Source organism: Anabrus simplex, chromosome 12 (assembly GCF_040414725.1).
Source record: "Anabrus simplex isolate iqAnaSimp1 chromosome 12, ASM4041472v1, whole genome shotgun sequence".
NCBI classification, from domain to species: Eukaryota; Metazoa; Arthropoda; class Insecta; order Orthoptera; family Tettigoniidae; genus Anabrus; species Anabrus simplex.
This window is the reverse complement of record NC_090276.1, coordinates 101258983-101279925: the sequence shown is the minus strand read 5'-3', so window position 1 is coordinate 101279925 and position 20943 is coordinate 101258983. Positions and strand designations below refer to the sequence as shown.

At 41.5% G+C, this 20943-nt stretch overlaps 1 protein-coding gene across 2 annotated transcripts in view; it reads right to left on the bottom strand.

Annotated features, from left to right (window-relative positions):
* CCAP (Crustacean cardioactive peptide) overlaps positions 1 to 20253 on the bottom strand; it is a 180278-nt gene extending 160025 nt beyond the window's left edge. For both annotated transcript variants that reach the window (XM_068229863.1, XM_068229864.1), the window contains exon 1: positions 20209 to 20253. The gene's annotated coding sequence lies outside the window, so the exon portion shown is untranslated. The remainder of the gene's footprint in view (positions 1 to 20208) is intronic.
* Between the last annotated feature and the right edge of the window lie 690 nt (positions 20254 to 20943).

Here is a 20943-nt window from a genome sequence, read left to right as displayed (position 1 = left end):
GAGCTATTTGACGGTGAGGTAGCGGCTCCGGTCTAGAAAGCGAAGAATAACGGCCGAGAGGATTCGTCGTGCTGACCACACGACACCTTGTTGAACACATTTCTTAGCACACAAGGTAGCACTCCCCACACTACGAAAAACTTAACATTAAGCAATTTCTTCAATTGTGCCGAACGTTGAAGGGCTAAAGAGCGCAAGACGCTTCAAATTGTGAATATTGGAGAGCTCTAAATCGCTTCCACCCTAAATCCAGTTCCGGAAAAACAGCCTTGTTTGTTACTCGTCTTCTTTTCTTATTAAAATGCTACCCAAATTCCTTCTGTAATTTTTTGCTTGGTTCAATACCCTCAGGCGTTTTTGATTTTTGAAAAATGTCCCCACCGAATATGGGCTGCATTAGCGCTCCTAGTGGTACAAACTGCCAATCTAATCGAGCGGATAACGGTGATTAAGAAAAGGATTGTAATTTGCAGGAAAATTTAATCATTATGTTTTATTTACTTGTAATTCGTAGCTGATATCTCTAGGATGTTGCCTGAAGTAACTACTTTTACGGTTTTCGGAGACGCCGAGGTGTCGCAATGAGTTCTTTTACGTGCCTCTACATCTTCCCACACGAGGCTGACGTATTCGAGCACCTTCGAATATCAGTGGACTGAGCAGCATCGAACCTGGACTCAGAAAGCCAGAGTCTGATCCACTGGGAGGCGCCACATACGCGCTATTGCTCCCCCAGCGACCATGCACACTGTTAAAGCTTGCTAAAGGGCGCGTGTCCTTTAAGTGTGCCCCGTGCTCATTGAAGTTTCTTACACAGAACTTTTTCCGCTTTTTAAATTTTTTATCGCATTCCTGTTCTCTACAAGGCAGAAAATCACAATTTTGATAATTTTCCTTACCGTGACCCGGTGTTCTCATCTTAACGTCCTGCATTTTGCCACCCTTCAGAAACCTTCAGCTCCTCGACTCTCGAACCTTCAGTCCGATACTCGACGTGATATCGACTTTTGAAGTGGATGGACATCCGCCATGTTATTCCCTGAGCGTGAAGTTTCACGGTGAACAATTCTACATCCAGTACAAACAGAATTGTAGCTTAAACCCTTGCAACAAAAATTAACGTATTTATTAATTTTCTAATGGACGTGGAAACAGGATGAAGTTCCCAGAGGAATCCATCCCCCGCAATCCAGGAAAAAGTCAGAGGAGTTTCACATCAATACTCACACTAATTCATCTGATGTTTAAAATCTTCCGCATGAGTTCTTCGGTGCGTGACTCTCATTTGTTTAACTCTTCCTACTGTCGACCGCTTCAGACTGTGAAGACGAGCTATATGGGGATTTAGGGTTCGTTCCACGACGGCTGGCTCTTACCGCACATGAGCCCTCATGACAAAGGTGTGTCGGAGTTGTTCGTAAGCGATAAGATGACAGGCGGTGTATCAAAAAATTATAGAATGTTAACGGAAAATCGCTGACATCGCAGTTCAATGCACCAACTAGAGGACTTAGTAATAATGTTTACAAACATACAAGCAAGACGTGCTAGCCCTAATGCATGCCCCAACAATGTTCGTGCGCTGTATGCAGATGGCATTTCTAAAGGAGAAATCTGTGGTGAAAATCCCGGGGCTGCAATATCACTCACAGAAAAACGGTCTGGCTCCATGGCTAAATGGTTAGCGTGCTGACTTTTGGCCCAGGAGGTCCCCGGTTTCATTCCCGAAAGGGTCGGCGATTTTAAACTTCATTGGTTAATTCCAATGTCTGGGGGGGCCGGGTGAAGCGCAGGTCGCCCATACGGCGAACGAGCTGCTCCGGGCCACGCGCTATTCTATTATCTCGTTGTCGACGAAACTGGTGACAGATTCACGAGAGATCGCGTTTCTACTCCTTCATACTCCTCCAACCCCTCTATCCATGGTATCCCCTGCCTGTCGTAAAAGGCGACAAAAAGGGGGCCCAGAGCATGGGAGCGTGAGTTGGTGACCACTGGTATCCTAGCTGAGCCTGGCATTGTTTCTTCATACTTGTGTCAACCTCCTGACTTTGATCTTTCCTATACAGCTTCTCTTGGTCAACCCTGTGTCAGGTTTACCCTTCCTGGTCTTTCCGTGCACGTTGATGATTCCTTCCTTCCAGAGGCCTCCACATGTTTCAGACCCTTCAGTAACAAGTTCATGTTGCATTTGATGGAGTCTCACACTCGTCTGCGAGACCCTTCCAACTTTCCAGCACCTTCCAATGAAATACTGCTTCTCATAATGTGTCCAAAATATGACAGCTGTCAGTGCCTCAAGAGATACATCTCGTTTGATCCTTCATCGCTATCAAAGAGATACGCAATACAGAGCTCAAATGTTATCTCGCTTCTTTATGGCCCAGCTTTCAAAACCTTTCTCACTTAGTCTGAACATTGGAAGATCTTATCCAGGCCTTTGAATGCTGCTCTTTGGCGAGTTTCTCGACTGTTTGAGCCACTTCTACTAATGCTTGAACATTCACCTCTTTGATTACCTAATTATTTATCATAATGTTTCATGGTAAACCTCTTGTCATGAGTTTGGTCTTGTTGATATTCAGGTACAGGTCCATATTCCCACCCGGTTTTTATTAACGTACAACAGAAAATGGTAGCCCAGTTGTAGTTCTTCTTCAGACAGTAATCACCACCACCTAAATACATTCCGCATCACTGAACTGTCACCTTCATCGTGCAGATGAACGACTCTACTCAGAGCTACAGAAAGTTCAGAGAGTAAATAGAGCTCAAAGCCATGGACCAAAAGGGAGTGCTGATCGCATCCAAGAAAGTACGGCGCATGAAACGTGTCTGTCTCTCTACTTCTAAATCTTAAGGAAGCAAATTATTCTTTCATGAATGCATGGCCATTTTTACTTAGTCATTAATTAGAATACGCACAGCTATAGAAAAGGCTAGAGGAATGCTACAAGAAAGAAACAAACAGTCATCAACAAACAAAGATTCTCACATAATGTGCGCCACACGGAAGTACAAGATCTAATTCAAATTAATATTCTATTAAAAACAAAGCAAAGTCACCTCCATGCCCTTGGAGGAGTGGAAGGTAAAGGCTTCCACCATTCCTAACCTCGGCACGTGATGGGGTAGAGTGGTTAGTTCTGCGCCCGGCTGCCTTTGCCCTCAGGAATTAACCTGGTACTCATTTTTGGTGTAGGCTGCGTGAACCTCAGGGCCATATGCACATCCGGAAGTGAAAATCTCGTTTCTTGAATTTTACGACTTCTTGACGGGGATTCGAAGCCACGTCCTTCCGGGTAAACCGAGCAAGCCTTCACCGCCTCGTCCAGGCAGCCCCTTAATATTCTATTAGAAAAACGAAAAGTCATGAACTCGATGAAGTGAAGAAATTTTAATTAGGCTTTTCTTCTTACTTCAAACCCATTCATTAAGTGAATGGTTCAAAGAAAGTTGCGCCGTTCTGTGTTCCCTCAGCTACAGAGCCATTATAGACTGCACTCTACTTGATATCAGAGCACTCTTCTGGCTCATAAAGAGCTCAATCGTAATTATGCTTGTTTTACCTATCACGCCGAATGAAATGCGCGTTGACTGACTTTACGTACGTTATTACACGGGCCCTGAAAGTCTAAATGATCATGAGGGGTACATTCTTCACACGCGAACAGTTATAAGTCCCTATTTTATGAACTCGCTTTATCGCGCCATGTTGTAGAACGAAGCGAACGGCATCTTGTCATCCAGAAAGACAACTGAATGCTGAGGTTGTTTCAAGTCTACCATCGATATTATATGGCACTGTACGACTTTGAGCGTACTAAATGGCTGACTGTGTTTGAACTCAGTCCCTGGAGATAACGGAAGAAGTAGATCACATAAGTACAAAAAACGCCGACGAACAATACACTCACGGTATCCCCTGCCTGTCGTAAGAGGCGACTAAATGGGACGACCAAGGGATGATTGTCTTGGAACCATGAAACTACTTTTGATTTGTACCATCACGCGTGGACCACCATGGGTCGCTTTTACTTGGGAGTAGTACCACTCTGTTAGGTACTGAATAGTTTTGTGATTCGTAGCACTCAAGCGGGGTTCCGTGTTGGTACCCGTGAGTCGTACCCATGTGAGCAACACCATGGGTTTGGGCGTTGCCTGTGGTTAGTACCCACTGTGTGAGCAACACCACGGGTCTGGGCGTTGCCTGTGGTTAGTACCCACTATGTGAGCAACACCATGGGTTTGGGCGTTGCCTGTGGTTAGTACCCACTGTGTGAGCAACACCACGGGTCTGGGCGTTGCCTGTGGTTAGTACCCACTATGTGAGCAACACCATGGGTTTGGGCGTTGCCTGTGGTTAGTACCCACTATGTGAGCAACACCATGGGTTTGGGCGTTGCCTGTCGTTAGTACCCACTATGTGAGCAACACCATGGGTTTGGGCGTTGCCTGTGGTTAGTACCCACTATGTGAGCAACACCATGGGTTTGGGCGTTGCCTGTGGTTAGTACCCACTATGTGAGCAACACCATGGGTTTGGGCGTTGCCTGTGGTTAGTACCCACTATGTGAGCAACATCACGGGTCTGGGCGTTGCCTGTGGTTAGTACCCACTATGTGAGCAACACCATGGGTTTGGGCGTTGCCTGTGGTTAGTACCCACTATGTGAGGAACACCACGGGTCTGGGCGTTGCCTGTGGTTAGTACCCACTATGTGAGCAACACCACGGGTCTGGGCGTTGCCTGTGGTTAGTACCCACTATGTGAGCAACACCATGGGTTTGGGCGTTGCCTGTGGTTAGTACCCACTATGTGAGCAACACCACGGGTCTGGGCGTTGCCTGTGGTTAGTACCCACTATGTGAGCAACACCACGGGTCTGGGCGTTGCCTGTGGTTAGTACCCACTATGTGAGCAACACCACGGGTCTGGGCGTTGCCTGTGGTTAGTACCCACTATGTGAGCAACACCACGGGTCTGGGCGTTGCCTGTGGTTAGTACCCACTATGTGAGGAACACCACGGGTCTGGGCGTTGCCTGTGGTTAGTGCCCACTATGTGAGCAACACCATGGGTTTGGGCGTTGCCTGTGGTTAGTGCCCACTATGTGAGCAACACCATGGGTTTGGGCGTTGCCTGTGGTTAGTACCCACTATGTGAGCAACACCACGGGTTTGGGCGTTGCCTGTGGTTAGTGCCCACTATGTGAGCAACACCATGGGTTTGGGCGTTGCCTGTGGTTAGTACCCACTATGTGAGCAACACCACGGGTCTGGGCGTTGCCTGTGGTTAGTACCCACTATGTGAGCAACACCACGGGTCTGGGCGTTGCCTGTGGTTAGTACCCACTATGTGAGGAACACCACGGGTCTGGGCGTTGCCTGTGGTTAGTGCCCACTATGTGAGCAACACCATGGGTTTGGGCGTTGCCTGTGGTTAGTGCCCACTATGTGAGCAACACCATGGGTTTGGGCGTTGCCTGTGGTTAGTACCCACTATGTGAGCAACACCACGGGTTTGGGCGTTGCCTGTGGTTAGTACCCACTATGTGAGCAACACCATGGGTTTGGGCGTTGCCTGTGGTTAGTACCCACTATGTGAGGAACACCACAGGAATGCCGGCGCCCGTCATTAGTACACCTAGGTGAGGAACCTCATCGGTTTACATTGGCTATGAGTGGCGCGATTGTGTGAGAAACACCATAGGACTGCGTTGCCTTTACGACGTACAATACTTGTGAGTAGTACCTCAATGTTTGGAACACTGTGAGTTTACGCTACCTTTGATTATTACCGCAGCTTGAAAATATCATGGTTCTTCTTTACTCGTGACATGTACCATACTGAGGGGCCTTAGACCTGGATTTTGGACCCCTTTAGACATCAAGCATAATCGATTCAGGACTGTGCTTTATAAGTGGTCCCTTGGTCAGTAATACTGTTATTTATGACCGTTTTTGAGTCGGATCCAGTGCTTTTGTGTTTGTTTGGGTTTTTTTTTGGTTCATGTCCATTCATTCATTTTTCATGATATTTTTATTTATTTTGGTCAGTGCATTTTTTGAACTTTTTGTTGTCATTTCATTTCGTACCATTAGGGGCCGATGACCTCGATGTTAGGCCCCTTTAAACAACAATCATCATCATCATCATCATCAAGTGACATTGAAGGACTACTACAATCATTACTTGTCAATTGACAATCACTGACAAGTAAACAATACTGTACATATATGCGCCTAATTTAAAGACATTTGATATAATCTGAGGATGCCCTTGTAGAACGAAACAGTGAACCGAAACGCTGTCGACCAAGAATGAATGGAAAATTTATAATTTCCAATAACGGACGCATTCACGCATTCAGGACAAACATTTCAGGTTCCCTAAGGAAATCAAAATATATATGATCCTGCATTGTTAAAGCAAGCGCCACCATTGCTACCAAGTATCTGAGGGTAATTTGTAATTTCTGGGAATGATCTGCCGTCATTTGTGAAGGTCACACGGTCAAGAATCATTGTGATGACATAATAAATGAGACTCGTAGCCGCAAAAATGAAAACAGATTTTTAATGTGTTTATTACCGGTAATGTTTCCTCACCACAGGAAATTACTTATTGATCAACAACAAACTATGTACTGTTCCACACATAGGCCCAGTTTTATTCAATATTTTCAAGTTGGTAGCAAACAACAAGAGTACTCTAGACTGAGGGTTTAACTGTGGTAATTAGTGAAAGAAATGTAATAATAAAATCCCAGTCCGTAGCTTAATGATCGCCTCTGAGGGTCCTAGGTTCGATCCCCGATATAGTCGGGGATTTTAACTGCGTGTAATTATGTCCTCTGCTTCTGGAACTGGTTACCGGTGCCGCAGTCAGGATAGTGAAGGAGGGAGGTGAGGTGCTAAAACCCTCGACTTATCCTTCTCCTTGAGGTGCTCTGTCTGAGACTAGAAAAGCTACTTCGGCTTTTCAATGGACTTCTCTACAACAGAGCACTCTGCTAACCAGACCGTAAAACTCCACGAGATACATATGAAGTGGCGACGCCGATAGATTGCGCAAAGCCGCGATAATAATAATAATAATAATAATAATAATAATAATAATAATAATAATAATAATAATAATAATAATAATAAAGATAGTGTTTTCTTAGTATAATCTAATGGTAGTTTATTGATGATGGTAACGGGAAATTCCTTACTTCTATTTCATTTCCACAGGTGGAGTAATATTGATCTGTGTGTCACGATCGTTGTCGTACGTTTCGGCCTTGTGTTAAAGATTTATTTTAGTTTACTTTCCTTATTTTATCACGTGGAGTTACGCTGAAGAGATGTTAACTATGATGGACATAGAACCAAGCATGATTAAGCTCCAAGTAATTTTCAGACCATTTTATGCCAGAATTTAAACTGTAAATTTTGTATTCGTTGTTTTTGACCTGTAACGTAACTCTAACATTTTCAAATCTCTTTCCAGATTTTTCCTGCATAATGTAATATGCGCAAAATTAAATTCATAATTATTCAAATTCGAAATTTGTATTTAATGAAGAATGTATCAGAGTTATTGATGAATGTGTACCATTCGCTCATATTTCGCAATCGTAGTTCTGACGATGAAACAGCTACCATTGGTTTATATTTGGAGAGTCGTTTTTTGCCGATATTTATCCATTTCCTTTGGTCCACACCATTCTTGGAACCTGTCAAATTCCTTGCTGAGCACCCCTGATGGCGTCTCGTGTTTCTCGAGTAGTTAGTCGCGGTGTTAACGGGCAGATATTAATGAGTTAATAATAATAATTATTATTATCACTGGGTGAGCAGTGGTTTGATGCGGCCCTCCATGTCACCCTATCGTGCGTTAAAGTTGTCATTTCTACATAACTGTTGCATCCTACATCTGCTTGTCATATTCATACCTTGGTCTACCCCTACCGTTCTTACCCCCTACACTTCCCTCAAAACCCAACTGCACAAGTCCTGGGTGTCTTAAGATGTGTCCTATCATTCTGTCTCTTATTCTCGCCCAGTCTTCCTTCTGTGACCAATTCGATTCAGTATCTCTTCATTCGTGATTCGATGTATCCATCCTACCTTCAGCATCCTTCTGGAAGACCAGATTCCGAAAGCTTATATTGTCTCTTTGAGCGAGTTATTGCTCCAGTCTTCCTAATTCCTATATCACTGTTCGAAGTGAGCAAGTTTCGTTTCTTAAGAAAGGCCTTCACTAGCCAAGTAACAATATTCCTCTACCTCCTGTTTTATATAAATGCCTTGCTTTACTGCTGCTTGTCCGGTTCGTATCCCGACATCCGGAGGCCGTTGTTCTCGATCGTGCAGTTGGAACGAGCCCTCTTGAATCTCACGCTCAATGAGGCTCCACAGTTTGTTCTGCGTTGATTGAGTAATCCCTCATCACACCCCCGATCTTGTGATCGTGAAGACGTACTTCTTTCACTCGTCGGGATTGCCAGTTAGTGTTCCGGACAGATGAAACCACAGGGCTCTCAGATCTCATGTTTTCTACTGCGCAGCCTAACGTCAGCTGTGTTTCTTCTTTTAAGCGTAAAACGACGTATCACATTTTTATCGCATGTGCAAATTATTAGATGATTCTTTCAAATCCCAGAAAATTGTAATTACCTTAAGACATTGTTTCAATTTAACTGTGCTGTTAACTTATTTCTTAACTTTTGGCGTGCATTTGGAAGGGTTTACGGGTTAGATTGACGCCTGGAACGGGAATTTTAACTTTCATTGGTTAATTCCTCTGGGTGTTGTGCGGTCTTCAACATTAAAATTCATGTTGGGTAAGGCCCTGTTCTCATAGATACGCAAGTCACCTGCACGGAGTCAAATCAAAATACCTCCACGAACCCTCTCCAGTGACCGCGCAACATTATCATTATTATTATTATTATTATTATTATTATTATTATTATTATTATTATTATTATTATTATTATTAATATTATCATTATTATTATTATTATTATTATTATTATTATTATTATTATTATTATTATCATTATCATTATTATTGCTCTAAAGAAATGATGAGTTCTTAATCACTTTGAACGGGGCAGTAAATTAGGGCGTCACAACGTTGACCCACCTTAGACGCTTCCAATGAGCCGGTTAACACACGATTGTTGATTTTGAATTTTTTAGTCTGTTGGTAAAGGACTGTATCCAGTGAAATATCAGCGCAATCGTGGAAGAAAGGAAATGTTCTTGTGCACCTGTCTACACAGCACTGAGGCTCGTATTTCTTAACCTAATTTGACGATCGTTACAAACTACTGCATTCTTTGTCTTCAGGCAGTCTCTAGCAAGAAGTGATTATCGTGTTCTTCAAAGAAGGAAGAGGAAATAATTCTTCTATTTTCTGTTTATAGAGTACAATGAGGATGCAGATGTACCTGAGCAGTAGTGACACTCAACCAACAGTGCTTCCCATAGACACGTGCAGTGCTCTTGCATCCACCAACATCTACTTATGTTTTTCTTAAAATATGTTTGTTTTTATGCGTTATGCTTCTTTCCCGTCCTCTGGAAGAAACTTCACAATAACTTTCTACTCGTAGCCTTTCTTTCTCCTTAACCAGCACTTACAGCTGCGAGGGAGGAAAGAACGCTTCAATCAATCAATCAATCAATCAATCAATCAATCAATCAATCAATCAATCAATCAATCAATCAATCAATCAATCAATCAATCAATCAATCAATCAATCAATCAATCAATCAATCAATCAATCAATCAATCAATCAATCAATCAATCAATCAATCAATCAATCAATCAATCAATCAATCACTAATGAAATGAAAGGGCGTATGGCTTTTAGTGCCCGGAGTGTCCGAGGACATGTTCGGCTCGCCAGGTGCAGGTTTTTCGATTTGACACCCGTAGGCGACCTGCGCGTCGTGAACGGGATGAATGATGATGAAAACGACACATACACCCAGCCCCAGTGCCAGCGAAATTAACCAATGGTGGTTAAAATTCTCGACCTGCCGGAAATCGAACATGGGACCGAAAGGCTGTCGTGTTTAGCGAGACTGGACATTTGGGCGCTCTGCACTAGATGGCGACAGAAAAAATATTGTTAACTCCTTTTGTTGTTTCTTCTCTCCTTTGCTACAACATTTCTTAAACGAACAGGAGATTTCTCGTGACACGAACTCTATGAAACTAGATATACAAATAATGTGAGGAAAAATAGAAATGTTTGTGCAGCATTTGAACCGAACAAGTCTAGCAGTTTCTCAATTAGACGCTAGTAATTTGATATACTTTTTACCAAGAGATTCTTTTTACATGTAATATTCATCTAGGGATTTCGTGATAATTTCAACCTTTTCTAGCGCCATAAAAATATTACTTTTCATATTTATGATAAACGAATGTGACAGGTATTTGTTCCGTGCTTGTTGGTAATAATAATAATAATAATCGTATGGCCTCAGCTACCGTTTGCAGACATTTCGATTTGACGCCATCTGGCTGTCTGCTCGTCAATTTCGACGTTCCGGCTTACTCTGTCTGCCATCTAGCGGACCTAGAGTAAACATGATCTCTCTTGGGCGTCTATGGCTGAGATTTAATCAATTTTGTCGGGTAAATACCAAATGTATCACCAGAGATCTTTTACATGCCGACATCGTACGACATGGAGTGTCGATCGGACTTTTTTCCGCCCTTTAAAAATCCGACTACCTCTGCCGGGTTTGAACCCGCTATCTTGGGATCCGGAGGCCGACACTCTACCACGGATTCACAGAGGCAGCTTGTTGGTGATAAGCGAGAACTAAACACACACGTCTGATGTGCCAGTCAAGTGAATCAGCTGAGATAAAACTCTAAAGTACAGGAAACGATCATTGGCAAAAGTATTAGGTACACGGTGATCAAAAATTCGTATAACTCAGGTGTTCAAGGACAAAAATAAAGATGATATATAACCGAAAACGGTCGTGTGGTTGTCAGTAAACTAAGTGACTCGTGTATCGCGGTTGTCGTGAAGTAGGTACAATATCTCTTGTGGACCCCACGAACCACCGGTGTACTTAAAAAACCTCAATTAAGTGTAAAAAGTTGAAATTGTAATAAATCTTGCGGTTACTTCTCGTGTTAAAATGGCGCCACACCGAACACTCAGCGCAGCCCTTGTTCTACCACTCACCGGCCCAATAAATATTACTTTATTGTTTTAATTGCTGAGGACTACAAAGCAATGGACTTAGTTCCATCTTCTGCATTACAATGTAAATGCCCCAGGCTTCTTAAAATAAAAGGAAATGACAGGAAACTATAAAAGTTTTTCTCTTGGCTTCAACGGTGTGATCACACGCTGAACACCCCTACAGATTCTCGTTACTTCTTCCGGAAGTTAGTCCATTTCCCAATTCGTCTCCGAGATTCATCAAACAGAAATATTCCTGTCATTAACGCCTTTGTAATTATTGCGAAAGTACCCTCCAGGCGCAACAGATTATAATTGTTATGAATTGTTTGGAGCGAATCTGAAAGACAAAAGACAACTCGGAACGAGGAGTTGTGCCACTTCAGTCTCGCCATATAGTTACATAGGCTGCCTGGCCGAGGCGTATTCTGTTCGCAGTTCGCACGGAAGGACGTGGGTTCGAATCCCCGTCAGGAAGTCCTAAAATTTAAGAAACGAGATTTCCACTTCCGGAGGTACATATGGCCCTGAGGTTCACTCAGCCTACATCAAAAATGAGTACCAGGTTTAATTCTTGGGGGCAAAGGCGGCCGGGCGTAGAGCCAACCATTCTACCTCATCAAGTGCCGAGGTTAAGGATAGTGGAAGCCTTTACCTTCCACATCTCCAAGGGCCTTCATGGCCTATACGGAGATGACTTTGCTTTGCTTTCCTTATAATAATTAAATTATATCATATTCTAGCAAGAAATAATTATTGTCTAATTTTCTATACAACCATCCATAAGAATTGCTCGTTCTCGAAATGGATAAACTATTACGATATACTGTACATCATACAAGGCAACTTACTGCGAAGAATTTCGCGCTAGTTACTAGTGTGGTGTGTGTAACAACACCTAGTCCCTGAGTCAGAAACGAGACTAAAATCTCCGCATTGTTTCGATCGAAAATCTGCTTAGAAATTTAGTTATTTCTTTACATTTGAATTACTGCTTGTATTCGAGTCCGGCATGAACAAGTATGTTGACGAACGTTAAATCAAATAGTCTGACGCCTGACATCGTGGAGCTTATACTACAAAAGACCCCTCCGGCACCCGTCATAGACAGTGGCGTCTGTTTCATTTCTATTATTAATGAGAAAGTAATTCTGTTTCAATTGTTTTACTCTAGTCATTAATTAATACGATGACATTTGTTATCAGCGTGAAATACGACAGCGTTATTAAACTTATTTAGAACAGGAACAGCTCGCTCTACCCCGTTATGACATAAATGTTAGGGAAAGGGACAGCAAATTTCTGCCGATATCGTCACCTAGGACCACGTAAGGACTAAATTATAATTATATACGAACCGAAAAAGTGGAGACGTGATTTGGGCAACGTAACCCTGGCTTTGCCCAGAGTTTCGTTTCCATGGTTCCCCATTTTCACACTAGGCTTGCTCGCTCCCTTCCTTCCCATTCCTTCTGTTCTATCCCATCGTCGTCATAAAACCTGTCAAAGACGGTGTGACGCAAAACAAAGATCGATGCTTGAACGCACAAGAATCCTGTTTACTTCTTGCATTCTCTGAACATTTTAGGTCAATATCTGGAATGTAAAGCCTCCGTGGCTCAGACGGCAGCGCGTCGGCCTCTCACCGCTGGATACCGTGGTTCAAATCCCGGTCAATCCATGTGAGATTTGTGCTGGACAAAGCGGAGGCGGGACAGGTTTTTCTCAGGGTACTCCGGTTTTCCCTGTCATCTTTCATTCCAACAACACTCTCCATTCTCATTTCATAGCATCTCTCAGTCATTAATTATTCACTTTGGGAGTGGCGACCCCATCGTACTTATAGCATATATCTGCCTCATTCATTACATCCCTGACCCGGTCAAAGACTGGAAAACATGTTGTAGGGTTTCATTTTCATCTGGAATGTAGAGAGCTCTGATAAATAATATCATAGCATAATTTATGGTCAAGATAGAGAAAATTAGTTAATATTCAGGAAGGAAACACCAAAGTGACTCAAATAATGAGTGAGACTAAGGCATGTTAGTTTCTATCTGCATGGTCATTGTGAAGAGGATTGTCCTGTAATAGGTCTTCTTTTGTATCAAAAGGAAATATTTTCGAAAACGATCAAAAATTACATTTTTAAACAATAATCCTTGAGAAATAAAAACTTAACTAACTCTGTGTGCTGACTTCATACATTTTACATATTTTGAATAACGTCTTGCCAGGAATAATGAATTGCTCTTTTCTTCTAGGGAAGCATTTGTTTCGACGGGAAACTTTGAATCCCTTCATTGTAGTACAAACTCGATTAGTCTCGGATTACAAGTTTTCAAAATTCCAGACACCAAACATTTTTGAAACAGCTGAAAAAAATACAAACGTACAGAAGAAGACAAGACTTGTAGAGTTCTGCGCATTCTCACGTAGAAAGTCCTCCATGAATAACGTTACAAAACGTCCCGGCAGAGAAAAACTGAGCCAATTACACTTATTAAAGTAGTTTACACTTATCTAAACCAGCTCAGTGATAGGTGCACGTTATTAAACATAAAATATTTCGTGATGGGCGTCGCTCCACCACACTTTATTTGGCTAGTTTTCTTGACATTGTTAAAATGCACAAGTTTAATGTAACATGTTCGAAAAGCAAGTGAGACCTTTATTGAGCCACCTGTCGCGGTACTGCCTCCCGTGTAATACACAATATACCCAGCTTATTCCGAAAGAGAGGACTAAAACGAGACTAAGGTTTGAGAGCGTGGATTGGTGACCACGGAGTCCTCAGCTGAGTCCTGAAATTCCTTCCATTTACTTGTGTCAGGCTCCTCACTCTCCGACCTCCCTTGGTCAACTATTTCTCTTTCCCGACCCCGACGGTATTAAGTTTGCGAATTCTAGGGAGTCCTTCATTTTTACGCTATTCGTGGCCCTTGTCTTTCTTTGGTCGATACCTTCATTTTCGAAGTGTCGGACCCCTTCCATTTGTTTTCTGTTTAGTATTACGAGAAAGACAATGGTGTCAGCACGCTTAAGGACGTGGCTCCGTGCGTAGCCGTGAGACTACCTTTACGAGACAATGGGTTGAGCCCAAGTTGGCAGCTCACTTCGCTGATGATTCTGAAACGAAATTCCAGCAACTTTGCGTCTTCGAGAACCCTAAAGTTTGTTAGTGGGTTGTAAAATCATCATCACTCCTGACGGCGGTTTAGTGTGGCTCCACATTTTAACACCTTAATTAAGCTCGCAGTCACTATCTTTCCACTCCCAGCCATTTCCTGTACAAATAAAATCGTTCTGTGCTAGTTTTAGAATATCCCGAACGCTTGGCAGGAACCATTGAAATGATTGCGCAAACACCTGGAGCACGACGTGCGTGGCAGTGCTGACATACTGAATCGTATTTCTCTGTTTTTTCATCAGATTTCTCTTTTTGTAGTATGGCTCCAGGGGAATCAATGGAGCACGGTGTGGTAATGTGAGAAACCTCTGCAATTTTATCAACTCTCTTAATGATGACTTAATGTTCCTGAAGAGAGCTCGAATATCATTTGATAAAACGGCAAATCTATTGGAGAATTAGTCCGAGAAATATATAAACTACGCTGTAAAAATGGAAATTATAAAAAATTATCTCCCGGAACAATATCGTAGACGACAAATTCCACTTACAGCATGGAGGGAAATTCGTGGATAACAGCACGCACAAAGAGAGTTCGTTCCAAAAGTGAGTGAACAAGTATCAACTCTGACTTCGTACCTGAAAACAAGAGAGTTAGCACCTTTGTTCGTATTATGGATATCCTTGGTTCGTCAAACCTGTTTAGATGTGTCTGAAACCTCTCTTTGGGATGACCATAGGTGTCAGTGTTGGTCATTAAGGTAATTGTAAGGCCTCACTCACTGTCCCAGCGCTTCCAAACGTCACATCAAGTCTCATTAAAGTAGAATTCTTATCATACAATATAATAGGGACATATATCAACATGACACACGAAAAAATCGGAATATTTATACCTGTCAATCAGGTACGGTAACTTATGGGTCAAAAAGTCTCAAGAATTATACAACAAACTAAGTTACTTCATGAAAAAAATATTTCAACAATGAAATAATTTAAACTTAATTTTTGTGAATTATTGTTTCAGTATTACCTGGTCTAAACATTATGTGACAAATATATCAGTAAATTGCTAAGTTGTTATTAGTTTGGATATAATCCAGTGTCTTCCAATTTTATTCTAGTTTTTGTAGCAGTTTCAATTTTAAAGTCCATTCTAACTAAAATATATCACAGCTTCAAATTTTTACATTATGAATGTAATGTGTATGTCAAATGCATGCAGCCCTTAAAGTGAACTTTGCTCGTTGGGAATTTCATGAATGAATAAATAAAAAATCAATTTCCTGTTCCCTCACGAAAGGTTTTCTCGTGTATGAGGGACGGTTATATAAAACACAACGTAGACTGATAACTATTCTTGTGTAGATTTGCTTTAATGGAATTTCCTCCAAATAACTTACAATGTCTCAATTTCATCACCAAGTACAGTAGATAACATATAATGTTTAATCAAATTTAGTAATAAATGAAAAATTAGTTACTAACAATTTTTTAAGAAAAATATATAAAATTATCGTCCTTGAGGTAGGCGTACTTGTATTTCTAATAGTACCGGTAAGATGAAAGTTCTTCCCAGTCGTACCACAGCGTCTATGTATAGGCAACCCCCCTTACATCCATGTATTGCCAAACTAGTCTTCTGATTCCAGCCACCACTTCATCTTATGCTACTTTTAGGGAAAGAAACCTTCAAATTTTGCCGTAATGGCTCACAATTTCAAATTTGAGCGCCGAACGAAAACAGATACGGTCATTAAACTGGAAATGATTCGCTGTTTAGAGAAAACGATCTCTGAACGATCCAATGGACCGCATGGTTAGCATCCACAAAGATTTTGACAGAAAAACATCCATGAAGACTAAATGTAATGTGGCACATTTGTGAAGATTGTTTTAAGTTGATGAAATCTCTCTCACATATTGTGAAATTTCTCCTATGGGGTGGGGGTAGAATAACACTCACGGTATCCCCTGCCTGTCATAAGAGACGACTACGATATTAACTACAGAGTGTGGGTCGGCTACCACGGGCCCCCTGTCATATTTTACACTACTTGTGCCACGCTCTCCCTTGTTTTTTTCCGACCGCGACAGTATTAGAGCACTCGTGGCCGATGTCGTCATTTTTCCCTCTGATTAGTGTTATATAGACGAAGGTTGCCTAGTAATCACCACCACCACCTTCCTTCTCCATTAGCAAGGAGTTTTAACCAGTTTAATGTCATCCCTACTGACCTATCTTTATGAAAGTAACATTCACCATCCCTAATTATTTCTGAAGACGCTCAGCGGCTGTAGCATTAGTCACTGATTCCAGCCATGGTAACTTCTGTCTGGTCGAGGTAGTAAAGACGTGCTAGATTCAGACGAAAGGACGTGGGTTCGAATCCCCTTCAGAAGTCGAAAATTTTAAGAAACGAGAATTCCTCTTCCGGAGGTGCACATGGCCGGTCGTCGAGCTGACCACTCACATACCCAGGTTAACGGATGGTGGAAGCCTTTATCTTCCGTCCCACCCAGCACCTTCCTGGCCGGTACGGAGATGACTTAGCCTTTTTCTAATTTTTTCGAGGGAAATGTTGCTTAAGAATTAGCACTTGATAGACAAATTGAACAGATACACATATTAGGCCGAAAGGATTCCCTGCATACTCAAGTCGACATAAGAAATGATCCGAACAACTTTAGGGTTAGTAAGTATTTCACAAGAAAGTTAAACTAGAATAATCACGTATTGTTGTATAGTACACCTTAACATTTCATTCAGTTTAGGAGTAAATAGAACAAAACTGATGGTTGCTGACCAGTTTTCGTGTGATGCTATTCGTAATCCTAAAATTATGTACATTAGTACTCAGCTCGATGGCTGGTTGGATCATCAGTAAGTCCGCCATCGTCTGATTAAACTTCAATGAAGAGGAGTGCAACATTATAACATGACGAATATTGATCACAGCGCCTTGAGTAGGCAACAATTCCTACATTGGTGTACCTGATTTGGAGCGTAACGATTAGTGTAATTAGCGGCCGTCCTCGGAGGCTCGGGTTCGTATCCCAGTACTACCAGAAATGCTATAATGGCACAAGGGCTGTTATGTTGTTAAACTTGTACCGTACATGAAGCTCACCCCCACTGGGTGTCTGCCTGAAAGGAGCCGAGGCTCGCACAGCAGATTCCACCCACCCTCATCGGAGGGTCGGACTTACAAGGACTACGCCAGGCAATATTATTATCTGATTTCAATGATTACAAGGGTTCCTTTACATAAATGTCCTTGACTAAGATGACTAAGGCATTTGATAGGGAAACTAAGAGAAATACACGCACTGAGTTGAAATTGACTCTCTGTATAGTGAAGAGACATCTGAGGAACCTTCCTTGAGCTCAATGTTTTGTTTAAACATCGCCCAGTTTCATCAGTAATCTTAAAGTGGCATTCAATTCAGTGTTAAATGGAAGTAAGACACATTGTACAGATTTTTATGAAAATTCCTCAAATTATCGTTCACTATTCCCGAGTTAGCGTACAAATTTGTGTTTCTTTGAGAATTATTCTTCGTAGACATCGTAACCGCAACGCCTATGAGTAGGCAACACTTCTCCCAGCCTTGTATTTTCGTCAACAGTCCAGGCGAAAGAAAGAGTACAGTGCTTTGATTTACGCCATTGCTTTCTCATTTCCTATCATATCGGATTATATTTTGTATCAATCGGAGACAATCGATGTTAAAACAGATACATACATTCGACTCAAACTGACTCATTCAAGATACATATGATGAATGGTCAATCTTTGAAGTAGAAATTGTAAATATAATCAGATATTCTCGACAAAATTGCTTTAAATCGATTAAATCTCGATACAATGTAAAACTTTTGTACATTATCAGCAAGGAAATACACTGCAATATCTAATGCATACAAAATTGACCGTGCCTGACCAACTTCTATGGGAAATAGTTCATTCGTGTCTAATTAAGGTACACATTTAGGAAGGTCCCCTTACTGCTAAAATAATATTCAGAATTGACCGTTCTTGTCGTAAACTCAGCGCCTACAGCATTGAAGCGTATAAGTGGGCAACCTTTCCTACAACCAAGTGAAGAGGGAGTATTCTGGTTCCAGCCATAGTAACTTGTGTTGTCTAATACGTTTTATCGCTTTATGTTTCCCTGAATTGGAGACAATAACACAGTTTACAGCCTAATAAAAGAATATTCACATGCTGGGACTAAACGTTCACCTTGTACAGAATGATCCAAACAATCTTAGGGTAGAAAACATTTATTACTTGACCACACATTTGAGCTACGCGTGATAAATATTGTCAGATATTCGCGTAAGGATTGATATGAAACGATGAAATCTCCTTGAGATATTGTAAAATTTCTATGCTTTCTTAGGAAGATAATAAACTTTGAAATATCGCCCAATTAGTCTTAAGTAAAAGAAAAATTGTTATTTTCTGAGTTTTTTCATGAAAATAACAAAAAATGCTGCCTAATCCTTAGCTAGCAGACGTCTTCGTAAAGAAGCCCTCATTTCTAAAATTATGTTGAGAATATCGACTGCAGTTGCAGCCTATGGGTAGGCAATCCTTGTATTGTGTTGCTCTGCGACAGTCCAAGGACAAAGTGAGTACTTTAATTCCCTTCATAGCAACTTCTTCTGATATGGAGTTCTCCTAGATTCACATAGACAAATATTGCTTGACAGCAGAACTAAAACACAACGAATACCTCAGGCAGCTGAGGAATGATCCAAACAACCTTAGGATAAGCATCTATGTATAATTTAACAGAAACTTTTATAAATATAATAATAAATTTTTTTGAAGGTTGCTTAAAATCGATAAATCTCCTTCACATTGTAAAGCTGTTTGCCTCACCAGCTAGGAAATAAACCTCAACATTCTATCTAATTTAGTATTAATCAAATCTGATCGTTCATGAAAATTCCTACAATGTATTTCACTGTTCCCTAATTAAGGTCACATTTCTTAAGATCTTCCAATTTATGAAATTATATTGGGAATTGACGGTACTTGTAGTAATACCAACGGCTAGAAGTAGGAAAGCCTCCTTACTTTGTTGTATTGTGCCAATCGGTTACAGTAACTCTTTTAATAGTCTAACTAAATGGAATGCCTGCATTTTGCGAAACGACTGATGAATGATCCAATCAACCTTAGGGTCAGAAATACTTGGGTTAACGAATTACAGTATAACTGAAGGAAAGGAACAGCTTTTAATAGAACTATGGAGAAGGATGCTTTAAGTTACAGTATCTCTTCGTGTCTTCTATACACGTGACACTTTCGTGAGATTGTCGAGAGTAATCTTGCGAACAACTCAACCGATATCGGTATTTTAGAAAGCGTATTTTTTGCAGGTCGTTATAGGCTACAAAAAATTATGGTCGCTTGTAAGGGGAGCGGGTAGTTTTCCTCAAACGTAGAATAAGTCAGAAATATTGCGTGCAAGACCTTTACATGGAATTCAATTTTCACAAGAAAAGTTAATATTTGGCACTTTCTTCTTACGTCAATGTAATTATGAAAAAATTATGCTTGTTTAGGCGCCTGCTTTATCGGGTAGAAACCAAAATATGGATAAAATTAAGTGTCAGAAGCACGATATATAATTACTGTTCCTTAAAAAAAATCTATATTCATTTCCTTCTTAACTAGCAATTTTGAAAAAAAGAGTTCTTTAGAGTGTTTGATAAATACATATCCGATGGAACCAGAATATATTTGACCGTCAATAATTGCCAGCTCTGTAAACTGATATATAATTTCTGTCATTTAGCCCGTTTGTACGAGCCAACAATGTGAAGTGCGGTTGTCATGGGAACGTCACTTACGTGCTCTGCGAGTTGAGATGGGAGAGCGTGCTGCTGCTGAGGGACGCTGTCTGTACTGGCCGAGCGTCGCGGCGCGCTCGCTTTATAAGAGGAAGCCTCCCCCGCGTGATGCGCGCGATCTCGAGCTCGGGGTCAGTCGGAGAGGGAGCTGGCCCACCTGTTGGAGGGGCGCGCCACCCCCCGCTGTACGACCACACCTTAGCCACTCTTTCTGGTTCCCTCCTAAAACATCATCATTTCCGGTTTTATATTTAACAGTCTTCGGAAGTTTTTCTATTCCGTACCTTTCAGTATCCTTTGTTAATTACCAGGATGACATTTCTTCTGATAAGGAATCACCGATTACATCTGAATTATAATATACCAGTGAGTTAGTGATGAGGAAGTATCACTAGAAAACTGTTCACTATTAACGGAAAGGAGAACCGTTCGGCGGTTCTTTGATTTAACAATTCATGTTACTGCTGTGTCGATTTGCTGGACTACAAGTGAAAGAAACGCATCAGAATCAAATTCTCTGTGTATAACAATTCTTTTGTGGTGACGGGTTCCAGATTTTGGAATTCCCTGCCTGTCAATGTCAGAAATTACTTAAACTGAAGGCTGCTCGCCGAGACTACCTGCTGACTGAGTTAGAGAAGTGTGATGTCCTAACTTTGTCACCTACAAAGTAATTACATAAACAAAAGGGACTGAGAGTGTGCCACTGCCAAGGAAAAAGTAGCTGAGATTCTT